Genomic DNA, 24,926 nt, shown 5'->3' with positions numbered 1-24,926 from the left:
TATTCTGGGCATGGAATTCGTGCATGGGTGTGGTCCCTAAGCCTGGCAGGCAATCAAGCTCAAGCGTCTGATATGGAAGGGCATATTCCAGCTGACCTCTGGGCTCTGGGCAGCACCTGGGGCCCTGGGCTCCCCTCTGCCTGAATCACGGCACCCGAGTCCCCATGCAAAGATGCACTGAGCATGGTCAGATGCAGTGGGCCGGGCACAGCACAGGCCTCTGGGTCACCCAGCGGCACTGCATGGAAGCTGGACAGGCAGCGCACTCTCTCCCGGATGGCCTCGCAGACTGGCTCCTGTGCGAACCCACAGGGAGCCCGACAGATCCCTGCTGTCCTGGCGGCTGTGGCCCGGCTCACCCAGAAGAGGCTGCACAGGTGCGGGGCGGGCTCCTAGTGGGTGCCTGGCACCTGAGCGTGGGGGTTTCCCTGGTGCACAAGCCCTGACATCCAGGGGGAGGGTAGCAGGGGGAGTGAGAGTGAGCTCAGTGGACACCCTGCATTCTCATTGCACCTCCATCCCCATCACCCCTGCCCCCACCTACCAGCAAGAGGCCGCAGCCCCCGCCTGGGCACCGGGAAGGTTGATCTCTGCCACCCACTCCCAGTTTCCCATCCCAGCCTGGGGCCCCGGCCCCAATCTGGCGATTAGGGCCTGCTGGCCTCTGGTCACTGTCTGCGGGGTGATCAGTCCGGGCCGGGAACCCCTGCCCGGATCCCTCAGCCCTTGAGAGCCAGGAGGTGGCCTCACCTCCCACCGCAGCCACTGGTCACCATCTGCAGGGTGATTGGTGGGGCGATTGGGCCCCTGCTTGCAACTGCCTTGGACTGGTGCTGCCCATTCCCCTGCTCCACCATTCCACTACGGTCCTGCTCTAGTCAGGGCCCATCGGGGCCAGCAGCTGCCAGCACTGCATTGCCGACACCTGCCATGTTCCACGCTGCCCCCTGCTGGTCAGCGCACATCATAGTGAGAGGTAGAACTCTTGGTCAAACTCCCTGTCGAGGGGACAATTTGCATATTAGGCTTTTATTATATAGGTTAATGGATACATGTCAATTATACATTTGCAAAACCTATAAAATGTACACCAAAAGTGAACCCTAAATGTAACTATGGAATTTAGATGATTATGATCTTTTAATGTAGGTTCATAAGTTTTTGCACCACTCTGGTTGGATATGTTGGTAGCGGGGGGGCTGTGCATATGTAGGGGCAGGGAGTATATGGGAAATGTCTGTGCCATCTTCTCAATTTTGCTTTGAACCTAAAAATACTTTTAAAAAAAGATAGTCTTTATAAAAGAGTTGGCTGTCACAGAGAAAGTGGTATTCAATGAGCACTGTAGTTGTCTTGTTGTGTATGTTTTTCAGTCACCTTGAATAGCTTATGTAATTATTTCTAGCCAATGAAATATGAGCAAGAGTCATATGTGCCACCTTGGAGCTGAGGTCATGGAAATTTATACATAATTCTCCATTTTCTTTCTTACTCTCCTGAGGTTATAGCAAGGTTGTATGCAGATGCTGTAGTTATAAGATGATGAGCTATGAGATAAAAAGTTATAATGATGATTGAGTCTTCATCAGGCAGGGCTCTATGTGGGCAGTGACTTGCTAACCCACATGATATATGTAGCATGAATAAAATCTTAACTTTTTCTTTATTAAATCACTATTATATGAAGAACCTTTTGTTATAGGAACCCATATTGACAAATATCATTTCAGTTCTTTTAGATTTTTTCAGTTTTAGGGGAGATTGTATATCTGTACCTATATATGTATATATTTATAAATAATATACAAAAATAATATAGTATATATTAAATAAACAAATGCATTAGGATTTAATAAAAGATATTTTTATATTGATTTCAATTTATAAGTAGCTTTATCATGTTAAATCAATTAGCTAAATTTAAAGTGCTCCATCTTTTTTCATTCAGTGACATTAAATGCCCATAGAATTAGAAATCTATTCTTTATTTGTATTTATACCATTAGCTTGAGAGCTATTATTTAATTATGGGTCTTAGGAGATAAATAGCCTTTTATAGTTGCTGATCATATTTCAGTAGAGAATATTTATCTCAAGGGATGTTTCCATTTTAAAATGCTCAATTTTAGTTTGAAGTACCATTACTCACTGAAATAGTTTTGGTCCTAAAGGGACAGTTAATTAATTCTTTATTGCATCTGTGCAAAAGAAATGGCTAACATAAAAAACTAAACCTGCCCCCTGTCATCCTATCTTTTTAGTTTTATTCCTTAGAAAACTGACTCCTGTTTAGTTAACATTTCTTAGTTACACTTGGAGTTCTTTTGGTTAACATGTGTCTGTTACGTGCCCAGCTAATATCATAGCAATAAATTGTTACATTATAGGTCAAAATATGTGGGATAGAAGAGAATAAAAATTAATGATATTTATAAAGCATGTGAAAGAGCTCCAAATACAAAGAGTTACAAATGACAGATTTTTCCCAAGTTTAACATTCTTTAAAACAATGTACCAGACAATAGGCAATTCAGAGACAGGAAGAGACAGAGCCTGGCCCAGTCAGGATTCAACCAGAAAAACAGAACCAGTAAGAGAGACAAAACATGAAAGGGGGCGGGGGGTGGCAATACATCATCTTGTGTGATTATGGGGGCTGGGTAGGCAAGTCTGAAAGTCAGAAATCTGAAGGGCAGACCTGAGGAAACATAGGCTGGAACCCTCAGGCACTGGCTGAAGCTACTGTCCACAGGGAGAATTTCTTCTTCCTTAGGGAACCTCACCATTGCTCTTAGGCCTTCGAAGTGATTCAATCAACACACAGGGAGAATTTCTTCTTCCTTAGGGAACCTCACCACTGCTCTTAGGCCTTCGAAGTGATTCAATCAACAACCCCCCATCCCTGCCGCCCCATATTATCTAGGAGGATCTCTCTTACTTAAAGTCAAGCCATTATGGACTTCAATCATATCTATAAAATACCTTCACAGAAACACCTAGATTAGTGTTTGATTGAGGACTGTAGCCCCTCCACACTCACACATACACAAGACTATTTTGTCTTGTCAGGTCCCATACAGAAGGGGATTCACTGATCAACAGGGTAGAACCTGGCTTCTTTGTGTTTTCATGCCCACGAAACAGCTGCCAATGGAAAGAGTTGTTACAACTAGTGGAGCTTGGGTGTTGGGGGTTGGTAATGCAGCATGAATACCAAGAGGAGCTGGGTTGCTGCTGCAAATGAGGGCGAGAAGGACTACCCTTTGAACCCAAGGTATTCCCTAGGGCATTTCATGGCCCATTCATTTCCAGTGCTAATTGTAAGTGTGCCATTGTAGCAACCATAGCTCAACTAATGTCAAACCACTAAGGTCTAAGAAGACCTTATTCCCTGACTCTTCAGTGTGAAGGCTTTAGAACAGATTATGGCTGGTCTCTTCCTTAAAGGCTCTGGGATGTGTTTGACTTAATGGAGCTCATTAGGTGGGTCTGAGTAGAAAGGGGTACCATGTAGGATACCTCTTGTGTTTACCGAAAAGAAAGGCCTCTTAACTCACCTTTACTCCAGCTGTAGCAACCAGCTTCACAGAGGGGGCTTGAAAACATTGTGCTTCATCTCTGCCAAGAGTCTCTAAGTTCTGAAACAGGAACTTGGGGGGCAAAATAGGACAGGTTTAGGAAATATTAGAAATTTTGGAAATTAGGGGGACCATTGAGGAAAGCACAGGGCTGCAGAGCAGCAGAAGGTATATTTCCATAGAATAGGGGAGCTGGAATCTGCAACAGGTACATTTCCATAGACTGAGGAGCTGGGAACAGCAAAAGGTCTATATTTACAAAATAAAGAGAAGGAAGCCCTTCATTCAGAGGGAGAAGAAGAAAGCCCAAATGGAATAAGAAAACAATAAGGAAAGAGGGGGGGTGGGCGAGAACTTCATATGTCCCATGAGAGGCTCAACCTTTGAGCCCAGGACTTACTATAGTAACCAGTCTAAGGGAATAGTGACCAATCAGAAGGGATATCAAGGCACCAGGATCTGCAGCCTTTATAAGCCATAGGGAAAAGGAACTCAGTGGGACCTTTTCCCCCTCCCTACTTGGGAGTCCATTCTGTGGGACTCTTTCCCTTTCCCCACGTGGGAGTCTGTACTTGTTCAATAAATCTCCACCTTTGTTATACCACTTTCTGTCCATGGATTCATACTTTGATTCCAGCAGACAAAGAATCCAGGTTCCAGTCTAAAAATTTGATATCAGTTCCTTCCCCAAGCTTCTCTGATGGGATGGAGAGAATGCACTTGGCACAGATGCTTAAGCAAATGTAAAAATTTGGGAAAGTTAACACCTCTTAGTCCTATCCTTGACCAGTTGGGGGTGGAAGACAAGTAGATAAATATCCTCTTTCTGTGCTGGAGGCAAACAAACTTAAGGTGCCACTGCATTGAGTCCAAGTTGCCTAAAATTAGGACCATCTTTTACCTCATTTCCTGTTTCACTTTTTCTCATCACCCACTCCTGTTCTTTGGGGCCTCAGCATAAACAGGGAAGCAGGAAATGAGGTTAAACAATCTGATCATGTTTGTGGGAGAAAAGTCTTTAATAAACTAAGGTACCATTTCTCTACAGATAAAGAGCAAAACACCAATATTCTGAAGTTTTATTTTTGATTAAAATATTTTTGATTAATTTACTTGTAAGAGTTCACCATTTGAACAGCAATCACAATTCACAAATAACAGTGAACCACTATTTATATATCCTAAAATCGTATTTGTGAGCAAAGAGATAACTATCCAGTTCTTAGAGTCAGGGCCTGGAAAGGTTAGAAGTTTTAGAAAAATTTGGCAACATTACTGTATGGAGATTTAATCAAATTTACTTTCATTGCATGCATGCAAATCACTATTCAACACAGAAGATTTTATCTTTTTTTGTCAGTTACTAGAATAAATAATTTTTAATTTCTGCCAAAATTGAGAATATATTTAAGATCATAGCACAATCTTATAATAAATTCTGTTGCTTTTGAAGTCTATTACCTAATAAAAAGCATATTTTCCATCTGTTTCAGAAAGCACATTTACTGCCCATGATAAAAAAAATCTCAAGTATAATGCAACATTTTCCAAAACTAAACTACATTAATATTTCTCAAAAATATTTTGCTTTGGCAAAGTGAAACTCAGTCCAATATATTTGCTTTAACCTGTTGTAATGCTGCTTTGAAACCCGTGTTATTGCAAACATTTTCTAGGATAATGTCTAGTCATCTATAGCCCATTTGGAACAGTTCATTTACCTGCAAATGTTGCCTTGAAATTGTCTTCATCCATGGTATTTTAAAGAAAACTGTCCCTCAAGGTATCCTGCCCTGCTCTGAAGGACAAAATGGCCAGATTTGTAAGATTTACATTAATTCATTTTTATTTCCTCTCTTTTACCTGTCTGCTTCAGTATTATCAAAAAGTTTAGAAAGAGTCAGTCTGTCGAAAAAGCAGGCTATAAGAAACATGGAGGGGTGAGGTGGGTGGATCTAGTGAACAATGAAATAATATTTTATCGGTTCTCTAATTTGGGAATTGTGTCCTATCCTTGAAATTCATCCAGTTGGATAAGATTTTCTTTTATGCGTCTAAGCCCTGACATGTAGATCAAGGGTAAGCATATAATGGTAGGATCTCCCTATTTTGGTTGAGGAAGGAAACTGCTCAGCCAGATGGACGTCAATTGGACCGGATCTATTACTGAAAAGCCTCTCCTCTCAAGTGGGAAGGAAAATGTGCTGGTTGCTAAGCTACTGATAGGCTTTGTCCTTCTTTTGCTTAATGGGCAGTCACTGGGTCAAGGCACAAGTGATGACGTTGGAGCCAGCTTTTCCTTGCTAATTGAATGGTAACATAGGAAGTGGCTAAGAGCTGCCTCTAAATTAGCTACTGCCCCTTGCTATTCTCTAACTTCTCCTCTGGGGTGAATGAAGGGTGGGGGCACAGGCAATCCCAAGATGACTAGAGTCTGGAGATGCAAGGGGTCGAACATGTGTTAATAGTAAAATTAACAAACATTAAAAATACAAGTGTCAGCATAAGAATACCCAAACCTATAGAGGATTTTTATAATCCAAACTGATGCCTTATGCCAGGGAGCAAGACCTCAAATGCTCTAAAGTTTTACAGCTTCTTTTATTCATTTGAAATTGAAGAGGGGACATAAGGAAGATTGAATAAAGCAAAGCAGGCAATGGAACACAGGATTATATGTGCTCTCCTGAAGGTTAATCCTCTCTCTGAGGGATATTACCTCAGGCATTCCAAAGGTGTGTTAACCTAGAAGCACAAGAACAATGGACAGGGCTGACTTAAAACCTTGCATTAAAGAAGTTATAGGCCTGGGGCATGACTACCCACCAAGACCTGCCCAGCTAGGAATTTATAATCGCATCACCCTGTGAGGTTATTTACCATAATACTATCCCCTCCCCCCATATTTTTTATCCACACAATTACCACCTCTCTTTTACTCTCAGGCTTTTAGTAAGTTATTGCTCACCTGAGTTCTGGTTGGAAGAAGTGGTAATATGTCCCCTTTACAACTAAGAAGTAGGAGACAGCAAAGTCTCTGTAACTTGTAGGCACCTACTATGTGCAGGTGTTGTGCTAGGTACAGGGCATACAGTGGGAGACAAAGGAGATGTGTAACTGCTACTGTAGTGTTTACAGCCACACAAAGTTCAAAACAGGACTCAAGTTAGGGTCCTCAGGCTGATGTTATCATTAGGATTATATGGAATGGGGTTTGGGGAAAGGTCTTTATGACAGCACAAGGGTGTTGATGTATTGGGAATTGAGAAGAGTTTAATTATTACAACCATAGGGGAAGAAACAGAGCTTTTACTAAGTATTTTGGTGATTGAACTGTCACTCAGAAGTTACTAATAATTTGCACTGGGAGATACATTTTCATCTTACAGCAACTTTCTGCCTTGGAAAAGTTACTAAAATGGTCATTATAAGACCATTAGGAATAAGATAAATCTCTTTTTAAATTTCTTAGAATGAGTGACATTTATTAAGGGCTGGACTCAGTGCAGATGGAGTTGTACTATTTCATATTCCATTATATGCAGACTGTAATTCCTTCTATTTAAAGATTTTCAAAATTGTATAGGGGCTTAATAAGTCATCTGGAAGTTAATTAATCAAGTTTATTTTTCTTTGTAGCTTCAAGTAATTGAAGCTTATGAAGATGATGAGTAGTTCTGACCTAGACCAGATAGAAATAAAGACCAATAAAGCTATTGAGTCTTAACATACACACACACACACACACACACACACACACACACACACACACACACACAATTAAACAATGTTCACTTCATATATAGACATGGAAATTGAAGAATTCAAAGAAAACTCCCAGGAACATGTACTAGTTACCTAGGAATGTTATAAAAAAAGTGCCACAAACTGGAGAGCCTAAATGACAGAAATGTATTGTGTTACAGTTCTGAAGACCACTGAAATCAAGGCCTTAACAGGGCCATGTCCCTCTGAAACCTGTTAAAGTATCCTTCCTTATCTCTTCCTAGTTCTTGGTAGTTTGGTGGCACTACTGGTCAATTCTTTGGCTTGTGGATGCATCACTCTTGTCCTCTGTCTTCACATGGGGTTCTCCTTCTGTCTGTCTGTTCCCCCCCCCCGTTTTTTTTTTTATAAGAACACCAGTCACATTGGATTATGGGCCAAGTCTACTCCACTTTGACCTTATCTTGACTTACTACATCTGCAATGACCCTATTTCCAAGTAAAGCCACATTCTGGGATACTGAGGGTTATAACTTCAACATATCTTTTGTTAGGGAGAAACAATTCAACCCATCACAGAACAGGACTTCAGTTTGAACAAGTACCTCACTCTGCTACCAGGTCAAAAGTTGTCCCAATTCTTGCACACCTGCATTTGGTAATTATGATGAATCTGCAAACACCTTGTGTTTGGACTCTACCCTTTTCTGAATAAGAAGCTTATTTTGGTTATTTAGAGTTTACTTTCTCTGTGTCTATTGGATTTAGGTCAAAAGAGTAGACTTGGGAATAGCTTGTATTTTAGGTTTCAAGTTTCTGGGCATGGATAATCCATCCAACCCTAATTCCACTTGACCTCATTGTAAAATACCGAATTCCACTCTGGTTGAGCAGTTGCACTAAATTTATGAGTGGTCTCTCGTGGAAGATGAGGTACATATTCTATGCTTGAAAAGAAGAGTATAATGAATTTATGGGTCCTTCAAAGTATTAATTGTGCTTGTAAAGGATAACTGACAGCCAAAATCAACAAATAGAATTGAAGGAAGGGTGACGATGGGACTATAGAAAAGGGAACTCTAAAATATCCTTAAGGGACACCTTCTTACCAAATAAAATAGAAATAACTAGAAAAAAACATGGGTTTGTAGGAGGGTTACATAGCAGGGAATCATAGAGGGGAGATATACTTGCAGAGGGCCAATTTATATAAAAGGGTTGAGAGTGGGACAATGCATGGATATGCTCTATAGAAATGCCATTTACAGCCACCACAGAAAGACTAAGACTATGTAAAAGAAAAAAACTTTTCTAAGATATTTATGTGATTATTTCAAAACCACCTATGGACCTTAGTTTATAAAAGGTCATTGTTATCAGAAGAAGTGATCTAGGATAGACAATAATTATCATTACTGTGTTACTCTCATTTTATACAGAAATTCTCTATAATGAGAATTAAGGTGTGTTTTCATTATGTTTAAGTCATACTATAAAACAGAAATGGGATTTTAAGTTTTATTTGTAAAATACATTTATTTTAAATGAGCTATGTATTCCTTTGTTGATATATTTATTTAAACATCAAGATGTATTTCTTAGGGTCACATGGAAAAAGAATAAGAGAAAGATTCAAGCTCGGCATTAAGTTTTTATTTCAGAAGAAAAAACTAGAGTTCAGAGTCTAGCTGGACTTAAGTTTTTCCCCCTATGCATTTCTCTCAATTCATTTATTGAATTTGTATCATTATAATGAAAATTAGAAAATCTGTATTTATGTTCTAATTTAAATTAAAAATATATACTATTTCTACTATTTAATCATCAAATTATTAATTTATCAATTTACTATTTGCACAAGGACACACATTAAATCTTTACTATATTCAGGCAGCTATGCTTAGAACTTATGAAGTAGGTGAGATCACTAGTTCATTATACACATGACAAAATTAAATAATAGAGAACTGGAATTTACCTAACTTAAACCAGGCAACACAATTCTACTTTCAGTTTTAAAGTTTAGCAAAAGCATAAAACTTTCTTACCCAAACCAGAGACATGTAGCTTGCAAACCATTGTAACTGCTTATTACATGTTTAAACATCACACTTCAAATTACAGACAAAGGTAAATAGTGTGCAAATTCTGTACCTCACTATTAGAATTACAGGTCTTTTCAAGTGCTTCCAATGAATTCAGCTTTCCCTGTCATTTATTTCAAAACACTATTTTGCATGCATGAAATTATGAAATGTTGGTAAATATAGAACTTCACTTGAACTCATGGTTGCTTTTGCTCTGAGAGTTTGTGTTTATTCTAACATAGCTTTTAAAGTTTAAAAAATAAATTCTCCTGAGAGGAATCTAGCTAAACAGTAAATCATCAAATACCCAAAAAAAGAAGGCAAGAAACAATTGCACTGTTTAGCAACATGTCTATCCATAAAAAATTGTCATTTATTCATTTAAGCAATCTTTTATTCAATCAACATTTATGAACAACTACAAGCATTTGGTTCAGAGCTAAATCTTGAAAATATAAGGGAATTATTATTATAATTTGTAAATTCTTATAAATAATGCAAGAAAAATTCTGAGCCTCAAGGGAATAATGGTGCAATATACTAAATGAATTTAAGCAGCATTAATCTAGAAGACCTAGCAAATTCTCTAAACACGCCCTGCCAATCATGCCTCTTATTGCTCCTTTCATGAATAATTGAATGAGGTAATGTTAATTGAGTTCTTGAGGAATCCCCCATGTAAAACTACTCTAGATATCAAATTGCAATACATGACTTAGGTGTAAGAGCCTACTAGTTCCTCTCATCTTCATGCTACCATTTGCAATATCTTAAGAATGTAGTATGGCGCTTGTATGGCCAGATAAAAGGAAATGGCTTATTTGGAGGAAGGTGCTGACTTCTCTGAAATAGCCCACAACTATGTGTCCTGGAGTCTAAAAAATCATATCAGCATCCCTACCCTGGAGAAGGAGGGACTGAAAAAGAGCAGAGGAGGACAAAGGAGTCTCCAGGCTGAGAGTGTTCTTCCTGACAACATTTCAGAGCCAATTGAAAGGTGAACCTAACATATCTAGGTTGGAAGAGAGGGTGCAGGTAACAGTTGGTAGAAGTTATAGGAAGAAGTGATATAGGAATTGAGTTTGGAGGTAAAAATAAGCGAGATGAAGCATTTTTTGGTTGGGAGAAAGAGAGTGGCAGGCAAATTAGGATTTAATTTGATAAAATGCAAAGTGCTTGCATAAAGATAAAGCAGGAGAAGTAAGCTGGGGACAAATAATTAACAACTTTATATTTGAGGTAGAGTTTTATGCATCTGGTAGTTTTGTAGTCAGTGTAAGTCATGAAATAACATGAGTCAAATTACTTTTCTTATATTATGTTTTATATCTTCATATGTATTTAATCCAAAAATACATCTCCAAATTAAATTATTTCTAATATACATTTTAATTTATAATAATTTTAAAAAGAAACTCTTTAAAAACTTTTATTAGTCTAAAAAAATCAGTGTCATTCCCCCACTCTTGATTTTCAACTATCTAGCATGATGATAAAGTTTATTTACAGTAGAAATTTCAAGTGAGTTTGTTGCTTTCAAAATTCAAATCCACTTTTAAAAAACAGATTATATACCACCATTGAAAATACTCAAACTAATTTCTTTCCTTTCCTTCTTCCTTCATTTTCCCCTTGTATCTATCCATATTTTTACCATTATTTTTGAGCATCAATTTTGTATCAAATTGGGAAGCCCTTATAAAAGACGAATCCCTGACCTCATAGAGTTTAAAGATCTATGGAGAGTAGAGGAAATGAGGAGTTACACAAATAAAGTAGCTAAGTATGGAATATCAGAAGAACTATGAAGGTAATAAAAGAGAATGATAACATAGCAAGTGACTGGGAGAAGAAGATACTGTGGAAAATTGGGCCAGATATACTTTCATAGAAGATTATATTTAATTGAGACGGAGAAAATAAAGGAAGTAATCATACCGACTGCCAGGTGAAGAGCAGCCTGAGTGAAATGAACAGCAATTGCAAATGTCCTGAGGCAGAAATGTGAGTGTGTTAAAGCATCATAGGAAAGCCACATGACTGATGAGAGTGATCAAAGGAGCATGGTAAGAAGTTAGTTCACAGAAGGAGGAAGTTGGCCAACCATGCCAGGCCTTGGGAACATAATAAGGAGTTTGGAATTTTTTTTTTTCAAAATGTCATTGGAAGTCACTTCAATGGTCTGAACTTTTACATTATTTAAAAATATTTCACATGCTGGGCCAACAGTAGACTTGAAGAGGGATAAGAGTCAAATTGTGCAAGTCATTTCGGCAGTTGCTGCAGTAATCCAGGTCAAATATGTTGCTCACTAGGACTAAGGAGATAGCTCAGAAAGTGGTGAGAATTGCCGATGTTCGAGACATTTTGAAGGAGGTTCAAATAGGACATTCTGATAGATTGGACGTGTGGAATTCGGGAAAGACTGAGTATAATTTTATGGCTTAAGTAACTCATTGAGTAGTAGAACTTTTCACTGAATTGGAAAAGAATGAGGGTCATCAGGTTTGGGATGACAATGGAAATGTTATCTTTAAACCATGGTAAGTTTAAATATCAACTAGATGTATAAGCACATTTCTAAAATATAGAGATAAATAAGTGAGTTTTGTGACTGTTGGGCTGAAAATAGAAATTTGGGAATCTTTACAGCCATGAAACTATAAGATGAGCTAAGGAGAGCTTTTAGATGGAACACAAAAATGGCCAAGTTCTGTGTCTTATGTCACTCCATCTTTGGGGGTTCAGAAACAGAGGAGGAGTCTCACAAAGCAGCTTGACAAAGAAAAGCAAGTAACATAGAAGAAAAGCCAGGAGGCTGAGATTTCTTGAAAGACAAAGGCAAAATGTTTTTAAGAAGGAATTGATAAACACTAAACAATACTGTTGAGAAGTAGGGTGAAATGGGGGGTAAGAGCTTAGGAGTTGGCAGAATGGAAGTTTTTGACAATAGCATTTTTAACAGCATTGTAAGAATGAAAGCCTCATTGAGACCCTTAAAGAAAATTAAAGTAGAGGTAACTATTGTTCATTTCTTTTGAAAATTTTCTCTACAAAGATGGTAAATGAGCAAGGTAGTAGATGGAGAAGGGTGTGGAACCGAGGGAATGCTGGTTTGTTGTTGATTTTTTAGCTGATGTTGCGTTTGCTTTGTTTAATAATTTTATTTTAAATGTGAGAGGAAGTAAGGATTATCTGTATGCGGTTAGAAATCATCCAATATAAAGAAAAAATTGATCATGGGGGAGAGAGAAGAGAATACAGCAGGGGTAAAGTGCTTGGATAGATGAAAGGCTGTGAGAGGAAAGGAAACAAGTGAGTAGGGGTAGTCTGGCCTGAGATTGGACCTAAAACATTCTTTTATTTTGAAAGGTGACAAGACAATACATGATTGATGCTTCTCAAACCATCAAACCTCAGAGGGAAGGTAAGGGAGGATGGGGGTAAGGGGGAAAGGTCAACCAAAAAACTTGTATGCATGCTTATAGTGGGGGGTGGAGGGGGCAATGGGGGGATAAGGACACATATGTAATACCTTAATCAATAAAGAAATTAAAAAAAAACAATACATGTAGAAAGAGAAATATATAGGCCAAAAGAAATATATAGGTAATCACATTTGGCAACCTGTTTTTTTAAGTTGTGGACAGAAGATAGAGGCTACTCCACAGAGAAAAGAATAAAGCATAGAGAGGAGAGATGGGATGGGAGAAGGTTTTGGATTCCCTGTTGCCTTGATCCCTGACTCTAGTCTGTTCCTCAGCCCCGCTGCATCCCGATCCCTGTGTGACACTCCTGTTTTCTGCCATGTTCCAATCAGTAGTTAGGCAAGACATAGTGAATGTCTGTTGCTTGCAACCAAAAAGTCATAACAAACACAAAGGGCAACTGCATATTCTATTCTGTGGATTTGATTCTCAAAAAAATCTAAAAACCTTTCTATGAGACACCCACACAGGGCCCCAGGTTATCCCTGCAAGGGGAGCAGACATAATTGTATGTCTAGATTTCCTTCTGTAGAGTGGTTACTTGACAATATTTCCTATAACTTGTCCAAACACTGATTTACTTTATAGTATGAATATTAAAATCATGTGCTGGTGTTGTGCACAAGCCAGTTCCTTCAAGCCTTTATTTTATTTCATTTGACTTGCCTCCATGTTTTTTAGACGTGCATATTGACCTAATTATAGAAATATGACTAGTAGGGGCAATGGCAATCCAGCAGCCCTATAGTTCTTGAACTATTCAGTGATCCTAAGAATTTCCTTTCATTTCCAATCATACCGGTGAGATTTTCTTGGCCTGGAGTCTGTGAGAACTGGGTAAAATGTTGGCCACTGTCATGGCAGCACAATGCATTTTTGTAAATCATTAAGCTCCTTGAAATTCTTCCACATGAGAGTAAAGCGTCTCTGTTGAGCATGAACAATGCAAAGTGAATAAACATGGAGCAAGTTTGTGGAACACACACTACAACAATAAAACAAATAGGTGGGTTTTGTGTGTGTGTGTGTGTTTGCCACATTTTTAAAGAGAATAGTAAAATCAGATCATGTGACTTCTAGTTAATTTACTAATAGAAACCCACCTTTGAGTCAACTTGCTCTGGTGTATCAGTCCTTCCTTTGTGTTTCTGGCCAGTTTTCACTGAAAAGGGGACGTTGTTTAATTTTTCCCAACACATTTGCATCCTCAAAGAACAGTCTCCAATTTGATTACCTGGTGTGCCTTAAAAAGCAGTTCAGATCTAGAATGCTGATGACAAAGGAAATCTCGACTCATACCTGGACCCTAAATTGGCACTCAATAGGTTAGCACAGGTGACTATTTTTGGTAAGTAATTTGTTAGGTCTGCCTGGGGAAATGATGGATGTGGAAAGTAAGAGGATATGAGAGGTCACGAATAACAAGTTTGAAAATTATTTTCCGTTAAAAAACAATACATGTAGAAAGAGAAATATATAGGCCAAAAGAAATATATAGGTAATCACATTTGGCAACCTGTTTTTTTAAGTTGTGGACAGAAGATAGAGGCTACTCCACAGAGAAAAGAATAAAGCATAGAGAGGAGAGATGGGATGGGAGAAGGTTTTGGATTCCCTGTTGCCTTGATCCCTGACTCTAGTCTGTTCCTCAGCCCCGCTGCATCCCGATCCCTGTGTGACACTCCTGTTTTCTGCCATGTTCCAATCAGTAGTTAGGCAAGACATAGTGAATGTCTGTTGCTTGCAACCAAAAAGTCATAACAAACACAAAGGGCAACTGCATATTCTATTCTGTGGATTTGATTCTCAAAAAAATCTAAAAACCTTTCTATGAGACACCCACACAGGGCCCCAGGTTATCCCTGCAAGGGGAGCAGACATAATTGTATGTCTAGATTTCCTTCTGTAGAGTGGTTACTTGACAATATTTCCTATAACTTGTCCAAACACTGATTTACTTTATAGTATGAATATTAAAATCATGTGCTGGTGTTGTGCACAAGCCAGTTCCTTCAAGCCTTTATTTTATTTCATTTGACTTGCCTCCATGTTTTTTAGACGTGCATATTGACCTAATTATAGAAATATGACTAGTAGGGGCAATGGCAATCCAGCAGCCCTATAGTTCTTGAACTATTCAGTGATCCTAAGAATTTCCTTTCATTTCCAATCATACCGGTGAGATTTTCTTGGCCTGGAGTCTGTGAGAACTGGGTAAAATGTTGGCCACTGTCATGGCAGCACAATGCATTTTTGTAAATCATTAAGCTCCTTGAAATTCTTCCACATGAGAGTAAAGCGTCTCTGTTGAGCATGAACAATGCAAAGTGAATAAACATGGAGCAAGTTTGTGGAACACACACTACAACAATACAAATAGGTGGTGGGTTTTGTGTGTGTGTGTGTGTTTGCCACATTTTTAAAGAGAATAGTAAAATCAGATCATGTGACTTCTAGTTAATTTACTAATAGAAACCCACCTTTGAGTCAACTTGCTCTGGTGTATCAGTCCTTCCTTTGTGTTTCTGGCCAGTTTTCACTGAAAAGGGGACGTTGTTTAATTTTTCCCAACACATTTGCATCCTCAAAGAACAGTCTCCAATTTGATTACCTGGTGTGCCTTAAAAAGCAGTTCAGGTCTAGAATGCTGATGACAAAGGAAATCTCGACTCATACCTGGACCCTAAATTGGCACTCAATAGGTTAGCACAGGTGACTATTTTTGGTAAGTAATTTGTTAGGTCTGCCTGGGGAAATGATGGATGTGGAAAGTAAGAGGATATGAGAGGTCACGAATAACAAGTTTGAAAATTATTTTCCGTTCTCCCAAGAGTTCTTTGGGAGAATCAGAAATCTCAGTTGGGAACTGGGCCACAGGATGAGATTCAGCCTAGGGACTGTGAAATTGCACCACCCTCACTTTTGGGAGAGTGGTTCATATTCCACCTCAAATCAATGCAACCCATAGTATTGACCCACATTGCTCCTATTTCTGATTCTAAAGGCCCCTTCTATTCACTCTAATTCACTGATACCCTCTATAAGATGGGTGACGAATTGATTTAAAGTTAGTAAATGTTAATTTGAATTAATATGTTTCATTAAAATATGTTATCATTGTACCTAATCAATGTGTTTCATCATCTGTAGTTCCTGACTGTGGCAAAATTAACCTAAGCCAAGTTGTTGATTCTAAAAACCTTTCTATGAGACACCCACACAGGGCCCCAGGTTATCCCTGCAAGGGGAGCAGACATAATTGTATGTCTAGATTTCCTTCTGTAGAGTGGTTACTTGACAATATTTCCTATAACTTGTCCAAACACTGATTTACTTTATAGTATGAATATTAAAATCATGTGCTGGTGTTGTGCACAAGCCAGTTCCTTCAAGCCTTTATTTTATTTCATTTGACTTGCCTCCATGTTTTTTAGACGTGCATATTGACCTAATTATAGAAATATGACTAGTAGGGGCAATGGCAATCCAGCAGCCCTATAGTTCTTGAACTATTCAGTGATCCTAAGAATTTCCTTTCATTTCCAATCATACCGGTGAGATTTTCTTGGCCTGGAGTCTGTGAGAACTGGGTAAAATGTTGGCCACTGTCATGGCAGCACAATGCATTTTTGTAAATCATTAAGCTCCTTGAAATTCTTCCACATGAGAGTAAAGCGTCTCTGTTGAGCATGAACAATGCAAAGTGAATAAACATGGAGCAAGTTTGTGGAACACACACTACAACAATAAAACAAATAGGTGGGTTTTGTGTGTGTGTGTGTGTGTGTGTATGTGTGTGTGTGTTTGCCACATTCTTAAAGAGAATAGTAAAATCAGATCATGTGACTTCTAGCTAATTTACTAATAGAAACCCACCTTTGAGTCAATTTGCTCTGGTGTATCAGTCCTTCCTTTGTGTTCCTGGCCAGTTTTCACTGAAAAAGGGATGTTGTTTATTTTTCCCCAACACATTTGCATCCCCAAAGAACAGTCTCCAATTTAATTACCTGGTGTGCCTTAAAAAGCAGTTCAGGTCTAGAATGCTGATGACAAAGGAAATCTCAACTCATACCTGGACCCTAAATTGGCAGTCAATAGGTTAGCACAGGTGACTATTTTTGGCAAGTAATTTGTTAGATCTGCCTGGGGAAATGATGGATGTGGAAAGTAAGAGGATATGAGAGGTCACGAATAACAAGTTTGAAAATTACTTTCCGTTCTCCCAAGAGTTCTTGGGGAGAATCAGAAATCTCAGTTGGGAGCTGGGCCACAGGATGAGATTCAGCCTAGGGACTGTGAAAGTGCACCACCCTCACTTTTGGGAGAGTGGTTCGTATTCCACCTCAAATCAATGCAAATGGAAATGGAATGGCTTTTAGCAGAGGGAGTGATCAGTAATAATCAATGCCATGCTTTAATTCATAGTATTGACCCACATTGCTCCTATTTCTAATTCTAAAGGCCCCTTCAATTCACTCTCTATTCACTGATACCCTCTATCAGATGGGTTGACGAATTGATTTTAAGTTAGTAAATGTCAATTTGAATTAATATGTTTTATTAAAATATGTTATCATTGTACCTAATCAATGTGTTTCATCATCTGTAGTTCCTGACTGTGGCAAAATTAACCTAAGCCAAGTTGTTGATTCACCTTCTTTGAAAATACTCTCTGAAACTTGCAGCAATTAGATATGAATAGGAGTTTTTTTCTTCCATCAACACAATGTCAATAAGAAGCTATTGGAAACAATAACTTGTTACAGGGAATAGGGGTGTTTATTAACAAGCAAGTGCACCATCAGTCCTTCATCTTTTCTGTCCTTGTGCTTTGACCTTGATGCTCCAATAAATGTCATGAAAGGCTCCTTCTAGGGCAGATGTCATGTTAATCTGCAGGACATAGATATCACATACTGAAATACTTCAAATAAAATTATAGGCAATATAACAGCAAAATATGATAGCACTCAATAGATATCTGTTGAATGAATAAGAAATGAACCATATAAATTGGTAGAAGGTATAATACATCTCTAAAAGAATTCCCTAATAATTATTAAAAAATAAACTTCATGGAATAGAATTTACCTTCATTCATGGGATTGGTAGAAGTCATTCAGTTAAATGGATATTCATCTCTGACTCATACTGATTGAAGAAAGCCAAGATGAACTCAAGAACCATATCTCCTGCACTACTCACAGAGTGCCCCTACCAGAGCTGTGTACACGTCTCTTAATTCACTTAAAATAATGTAATTACCACATTCTCCCCCCCGCCCCCTGAGTGCACAAATTTTTGTGCACCGGGCCTCTAGTCTATATATATAAAAGTCAAGTGACCAGAACAACCAGAACAACCAGAAAGAACTGTCACTATGATGCACACTATGGCCGGCTAACCGGCCTGATCAGCCAACTTCCTACGGCCCCTCCCCTGGCCAGCCTGGCCCCCGATTTATGCCCTCCACCTTGATTGGGGGCAGGCTGGCCTGCCAACCTCCCATGGCCCCCACCCCCAGGCCCGGCCCCCAATCAGCCCTCCACCCCAATCAGGGGCGGCCCTTCCCCCTGGCCAGCCCCACTCCCAATAGGACCTCCCCTGATTGGTGGTGGGGCCAGCCAGCCAACCTCCCATGGCCCCTCCCCCTGGCCAGCTGGCCCCAATGGGGGAGGACTGGCCAGACCCCACCTGTGCATGAATTCATGCACCGGGCCTCTAGTAGTCTAATAAGAAAGTGAACAACTGTCTTTAAGAGAATCTTCACATATTTGACTGATTCCTTAGAATGCATTATATTTTTTTGAATATTTTCCTCTTTCACCTATAAGAATTTTAGAAGACAAGAAATGAGATTGTTTTTCCCATTGTAATGCAGGTCCTTCCTCCTTTTTTAGACATTGTATTTTGTTTGTTCTCTCTTTTTCTTTTCCCCAGGGGACACCTAATTCTATAAAGCACCTCTTAGCTTGTGAAAATGGAATGGCTTTTAGCAGAGGGAGTGATCAGTAATAATCAATGCCATGCTTTAATTCAAAGGACTTTCCTAATGCCTTTCACCATGACTTTGTGAAAGTTCCATTTGGGAATGAATCTTTTCTGTGTAAACTGGATGTGCTTTTTCAGTGCCAGTGATGACAAAGGTTAAATTAATACACCCAGCTGTTTTCCACATGCTGGGTTGAGAGAGGACAGTGTCCAGCTTCCTTCCCCTGCTGATTTCTCCCCTGTATTCTTATCTCTCTCCCCTCACCACCCCCAGAGTGACAGGCCTTGGCTTGGTCTCAGTGACCTGGGTAAACTGCCATGAAGCAGGTTTTGATAAGAGACAGGATGTGTGATGGTTCCTATCAAACAAAATTGGGTTCCAAATGCACCATTCCCCATTCCCTCCCACACACCAGGCATTGCACTAAATGCATGCATGTGACTATGTCATCAATTTCACCATTACCTGTTTAAGGGAAAACACAAACAAGCAATGAAAAAACTTTAAAAAAATAAAGTCCCCATGATCAAATTACTTGATGGGTCACATTACTTGATGGGTCTGGTAGAGAAAGAAATTTTGAAGTCAGAGTTCTTTTTTGTTTTTTGACACCTCTTTTTTTTTTAACTTCTAAGCACCATGTCTTAGATAGATAGATGATGATGATGGATAGATAGATAGATAGATAGATAGATAGATAGATAGATAGATATGAATTTGCATAGTATATTAAGCTGAATAATTATCTCCCCAAAAATACATATCCAAATTTCTGGAAGCTATGATTAGCTTATGGTACATGAAAAAAAGGGACTTGAAGACATAATTTAAGGTTACAGACCTTAAAATAGGGAAATTATACTGGATTATTTGGATAGGCACAAGCTGATGACTCGAGGCCCAGCATAGCACTTTCTCTGGCTAGTGTCAGAGAGATGTGGTGAGAAGGAAGGCAGCAGGGAAAGTCAGAGAGCTTCCAAATGAGAGAAGGATTCAACTTAAAAATGTCTTCCCTGATTCTGTGATGTAGGTGACCACAAGTAAGGACTGGAAAGAGGATTCTAGGAGATATGGGTGGCCCACAGCTGACAGAGAATAAGGAAATGGGAATCTCAGACCTAAATTTGGCCAACAATCTAAATGAGCTTAGAGGTAGATTCTTTTTAGCACCTCAACCTAAGGAATAATGGTGCAGAATGGTAGTAGGTAACTGACCTTTGACCCCCAAAGCAGACATACTTTCATTCTAAATCTCAAAATCAACAAATACTTAAATACACCACTTAATGATCTATATGTGCCCCATTTTTCTCTTCAGTCATGAAATCCACATTATAATAATACTTTGGCTAAAAGGGTGAGTGTTCAGTAAAAGAAGAAATTCACACAATTTTTCCTTTCTTTTATAGAGATTTTTAAAGTTAAGCCAAAAAAATATGCAAATAAAAACTTGATACCGACTTTAAAAGTCCTGACACGTAGCAACACTGCTGTTTGAGAGCATCAACTATAGTATCTTGATGTGGAACTATCTATGTGCATTTTGACCTCTCCTCCCCTGAGTGTACATCTTCTTCTAGCACAGGTAAGTCTGGGAACACATCACATGCCACAAGCATTTCATCAGGGAAATCACAATTCTGGAAATGTGCAGTGGAAAATAAACATCTTAGAGGCTCTGATGAAAAAATGTTCCAGCCACTGTCATTGATCTTATGATGATTGAGTTAAGCTAAGACATTCTGGTCAGAGAATGAACACAGCTAGGGGTGTTGTTGGGACCCATCTGAGAGTTCACTGTCCCAAAGTTACATGAGTCCTGACTCAGACTCAAAACATCTGCCAAGCTGTCCCTGCAGCTCAGAGTTCACCAGCTGACCGCAGCTGGAATGTGTAGGCTGGTGGAAAGCAGGGAAGAGAGGGCAAGCTCTGGACGGTTGTGCAGCCTGGAGGAGGCCTGCTATGGGCAAGGGTAATGGCATGGCAAACACTTTGCTACTGACACTCTAGAGCCAGCTGTCTTGCCATAATTCTGCCAAAAGAGGCCGGGGAAGTTCAAAAAGCACCATTAAGAATAATTAAGGCCATGGAGGGTTGATTTAATAAGGAGAGATTAAAGGAGTTTTACATGTGTTGCTTGGTTATGCAAACATGAAATGAGAATATGAAAAGTATCAATAAATACTTGAAAGGTCTAAATTTATTGGGAAGGACATGGGAACATTAAATAACAAACAAAACTTAATAATATGGCACAACACACCCAACTAAAGTTAAAATAAATAAATATAAAAAGCGAAGTCATTTCAAAGTTAAAACTAGCACAAAAGGTACGCAAAGCATTAGCACTTTATTCTCCTATTAAGGAAAGACTTAGAGGCTAAAATCAGAGTCTTCAACTCTGTCTCTGACATAATGAAGGAGGTAAACATAACACTACCTTTTAGACTAACAGACTCTGTGTGGCTATGCATATGTGCATCTCCGCAGTATCATGGATAAACCAGAATGCATTTTGAGGTCAAGCTGATTCATTGTGCCCGTAGACATTCAGAGAACACGCTTGGTATTTCCAGACAAGCTGAAAACTGACCCTGTCAATTGCCATCAACATCTTCATGCTGCTGAGAAGATCATGTGTGCCTCAAAAAAGTTCACTCTGTCTATTCCCTATAAACTGCCTAGGAAAGCAGATGCATTCCTCTCCTGCTCATCCTGCTCCAATGCAAAGTTCCCCATCTGTATGGGGGACTGGATAGACCAGCTGATGCAAAAAAAATTGTGTTTTTCCCCCTGATTATTTACAATTTTCTCAGCACATAAGAGAACAGACTCAGGAGGTCTGGGCAACCAAAACCAATAGGGAGTCCCCACCACAAAGCAAAATTGCATGACCACAGGCCCCAGAACAAGTTTTGGCCTCTTTCCCCTCCTCCCAGGAGTACAATTCCATTGGTTATGTCATAATATTCTAGGGAACATGGTGGTTGGGTATTTTTTTTAATAATCTGTTCTCAAGAACTTGCAAAATAGTCCTGAAAAAAGCATGCCATACATTACTTAAAATCCAAGGAAACAGATTATTTGGCATCCAAGTAAAGATTGCAGATAGAAAATAAATTTATTTTAAGTATCTGAATGTTCATATGGGAATCCATAAAAATGTTGTCCTCAACTAACTCAGTGTTTTTTTATTACTGTGTTGACATTTTATGCCACGCTTTAATATATGCCCTACTTGTGGGATAGCCTTCAGCCTGTATCATAGAATGTTGTGTTAAATTCAGCATGGTGTTAACCCAGGGGATTCCAGGTCCTTCCTCAGTGCACTACTGTTCTAATGAAGACCATATCCAATCAATAAACTTCACGCAGTGAAAATATGAGTAAGTCATCAAATACATACATACATACATATATAGATATAGATATAGATATAGATATAGATATAGATATATAAAACTTGCTTAATTAGATCTGCTTTCTGATTTAGCTAAACTTTTCCCAGCCCATTGAAGCACTCCAACTTCTCTTTCAGGTAATTGTTAGCAACACAGCAGTAAATATCAACACGAAGCAGATTCTTATTGTAGATCACAAAGGGAGAACAAAGGGTAAAATATTTAACTGCAGCAGTGTTTGTCTATAGTCTGTGCAGTGAGAAAACCTGAAGTCATTTTCAAGTTCCACCATTTCTTACTTCTTTTCAGTTGGGTCAACTTTCTAAACTTTCTAAATCTCCATTTTCTAGCAAATGAAAAGAAAATAGGATTCCACCGAGTCTCCTATCTACCTACTTTAGGACTTCTGTAAGGGTCAAATGAGATGAGGCATGGGAAAACGCTTAACAGACATTTGGTTAAAGTGTAAAATGTTTGCACCTGACTATAAAGCAAGTCATGTTCCTGGGCTGAAGAAACTCCAAGGAGGCTAGTTGCTAGGGAGAGGAAGCCGGGCGTTGCTATGTGATATCATTACCTGGCGCCCACAGTGACCATTTCTGGGCTGGGCTGGGCTGTGGGCCACACTTTTGTGCCATGAGGTCTTGGCAGCATTGGCTGCGATTTGGTGGGGTGTCACTCCAGGGTGGTGGAAGGGCCTGTGTCTCACTTGGGGAAGCAGAGTGTTGGTTTGTGGGAGCCAGGTCTGTGGTGCCATTTATTTTTAAATGGCTGGTGCACGTCATGGCAGCTCCTGCATTGACCGTCTGCTCCCTGGTAGTCAGTGTGCATCATAGCTACCAGTTGTATGGACACTTAGTCTTTTATATATATAGGTGTGTGTGTGTGTGTGTGTGTGTGTGTGTGTGTGTGTGTGTGTGATTTTAGAGAGAGGAAAGGAGGGGGAGAGAAAAATAGAAACATCAATGATGAGAGAGAATCATTGATTGGCTGCCTCTTACACACCCCACACTGGGGATCAAGTCCACAACCCGGGCATGTGCCCTGACCTTGTATTAAACCAAGATCTCCTGCTTCATAGGTTGACCCTCAACCATTGAGCCATGCTGGCCAGTCTCAATGTATTCTTAACCTGAGACAGAGAAGAGAGAGACACATAAAATCTCCACTTGCTCTGAAGGATGAGCCTTACTACACTGTTGCTTAATTCCTGTTTTACTCCACAAAGTTATTAATCTCTTGAAGGCAGCAATTGACTCTTTTTATCCTCTGATGACCCCTGGGGCTGGAGTTTGTTGATTGCTTCATTTTCAAAGACTTGAAATATACATTGTTGTTGTTTTGTTTTGTACTTTTAAGTTACTTTTTCAGTTAATTCAAATACAAAACTGAAAAAAAAGTGCTCTACTAAAATATTTCGCAAGGGCTTCTTTGATTCCCTCTTCTTTTAGTCACTTGTCATTGATCTTGCTGTTGTTTCATTTTGTGTGTATGTATTTTGTCTTTCACAGCATACATATGCTACTATCTTTCTCATATGCCCTCTTCTCTACCTCCGTTAGAGAATTTTGAATGTTATGTTTATACATGTGAGTCATCACAATTACCATAGATTAATCTCCAAGAAACACATAGTCAAGCTAAAGCTCTTCAAATTAAAATTATAGTTCTAATATTAGAACTCATTTCCCCAATATACTAAAATTTCTGGAAGAAGAAAAAGCTGAGTACATCATTACTCCAGCAAACTTTTATACTGTTTTCCAAGCTTGTTCTTAGAAGATTTGCCAAAGATGTTTGGATCAAAGTTTGCTAATTATTTGTTGAGGGCTGGGTCATTTTAGTAAAGCTTAAAGGGTACTGAACTGCAGCATGTTTGCTGAACTTGGTTAAACCACTTAACTGTTTTGGACATTCATTTCCTTTCTGCTGAAATGAATAATGGGGCTTCTGACTCTTTTAATATATAAAAGATGCTCTTAGTTATTAAAGGAAAGGCTATAGTCTCTAAAGCACTTTTTCTTTGGAAATTGTTTTAAATACATAGAATTACTTTCAGTAGGAAATGTGCCAAATAATATGATTACTATCCTTCAGTGTGAACCATGACAGATAATTATTTAATTATAAATTTTTTAAAGGCCAGCACACTGAAGCATAAACATAAGCAATTCAACTCCTAGGGAGATAAGCAATAGGAATGCACACATATATTTATTTGAAGGGACCCCACTGGTGCACAAATCCGTGTACCGGGCCTTTAGTATGCATATACATATAAGATCTTAATGTCTTCCTGTCCTCCCCCCACCCCCTTCCCTCTGAGACTGATCAGTCTGTTCCATTTCCATGCCCCTGATTCTATTCTATTCACCAATTTATTCTGTTCATCATATTTTTTATTCACTTGATTTTTAGATTCAATTGTTGATAGATATGTAATTATAAAATTTTATGTATATAGAGATTGAATTGAGTTGAACATATTTTAAAAAGAGACACACTCATAATTCAAGAAAGAGTCTAATCAAAAACCCTACCTAAAGCAAAGAGAATTCCAAATATAACCACAGTTTATCCAAAAATCTTGGGGTTCTAGGAACTCTACCAACTTAACAATAACATAGGTTGGTGGTATACAGAAGGGTAAATAA

This window comes from Myotis brandtii, unplaced genomic scaffold, assembly GCF_000412655.1.
Source record: "Myotis brandtii unplaced genomic scaffold, ASM41265v1 scaffold644, whole genome shotgun sequence".
NCBI classification, from domain to species: domain Eukaryota; kingdom Metazoa; phylum Chordata; class Mammalia; order Chiroptera; family Vespertilionidae; genus Myotis; species Myotis brandtii.
The sequence above is the reverse complement of the archived record's forward strand: the minus strand, read 5'-3'. Positions refer to the sequence as shown.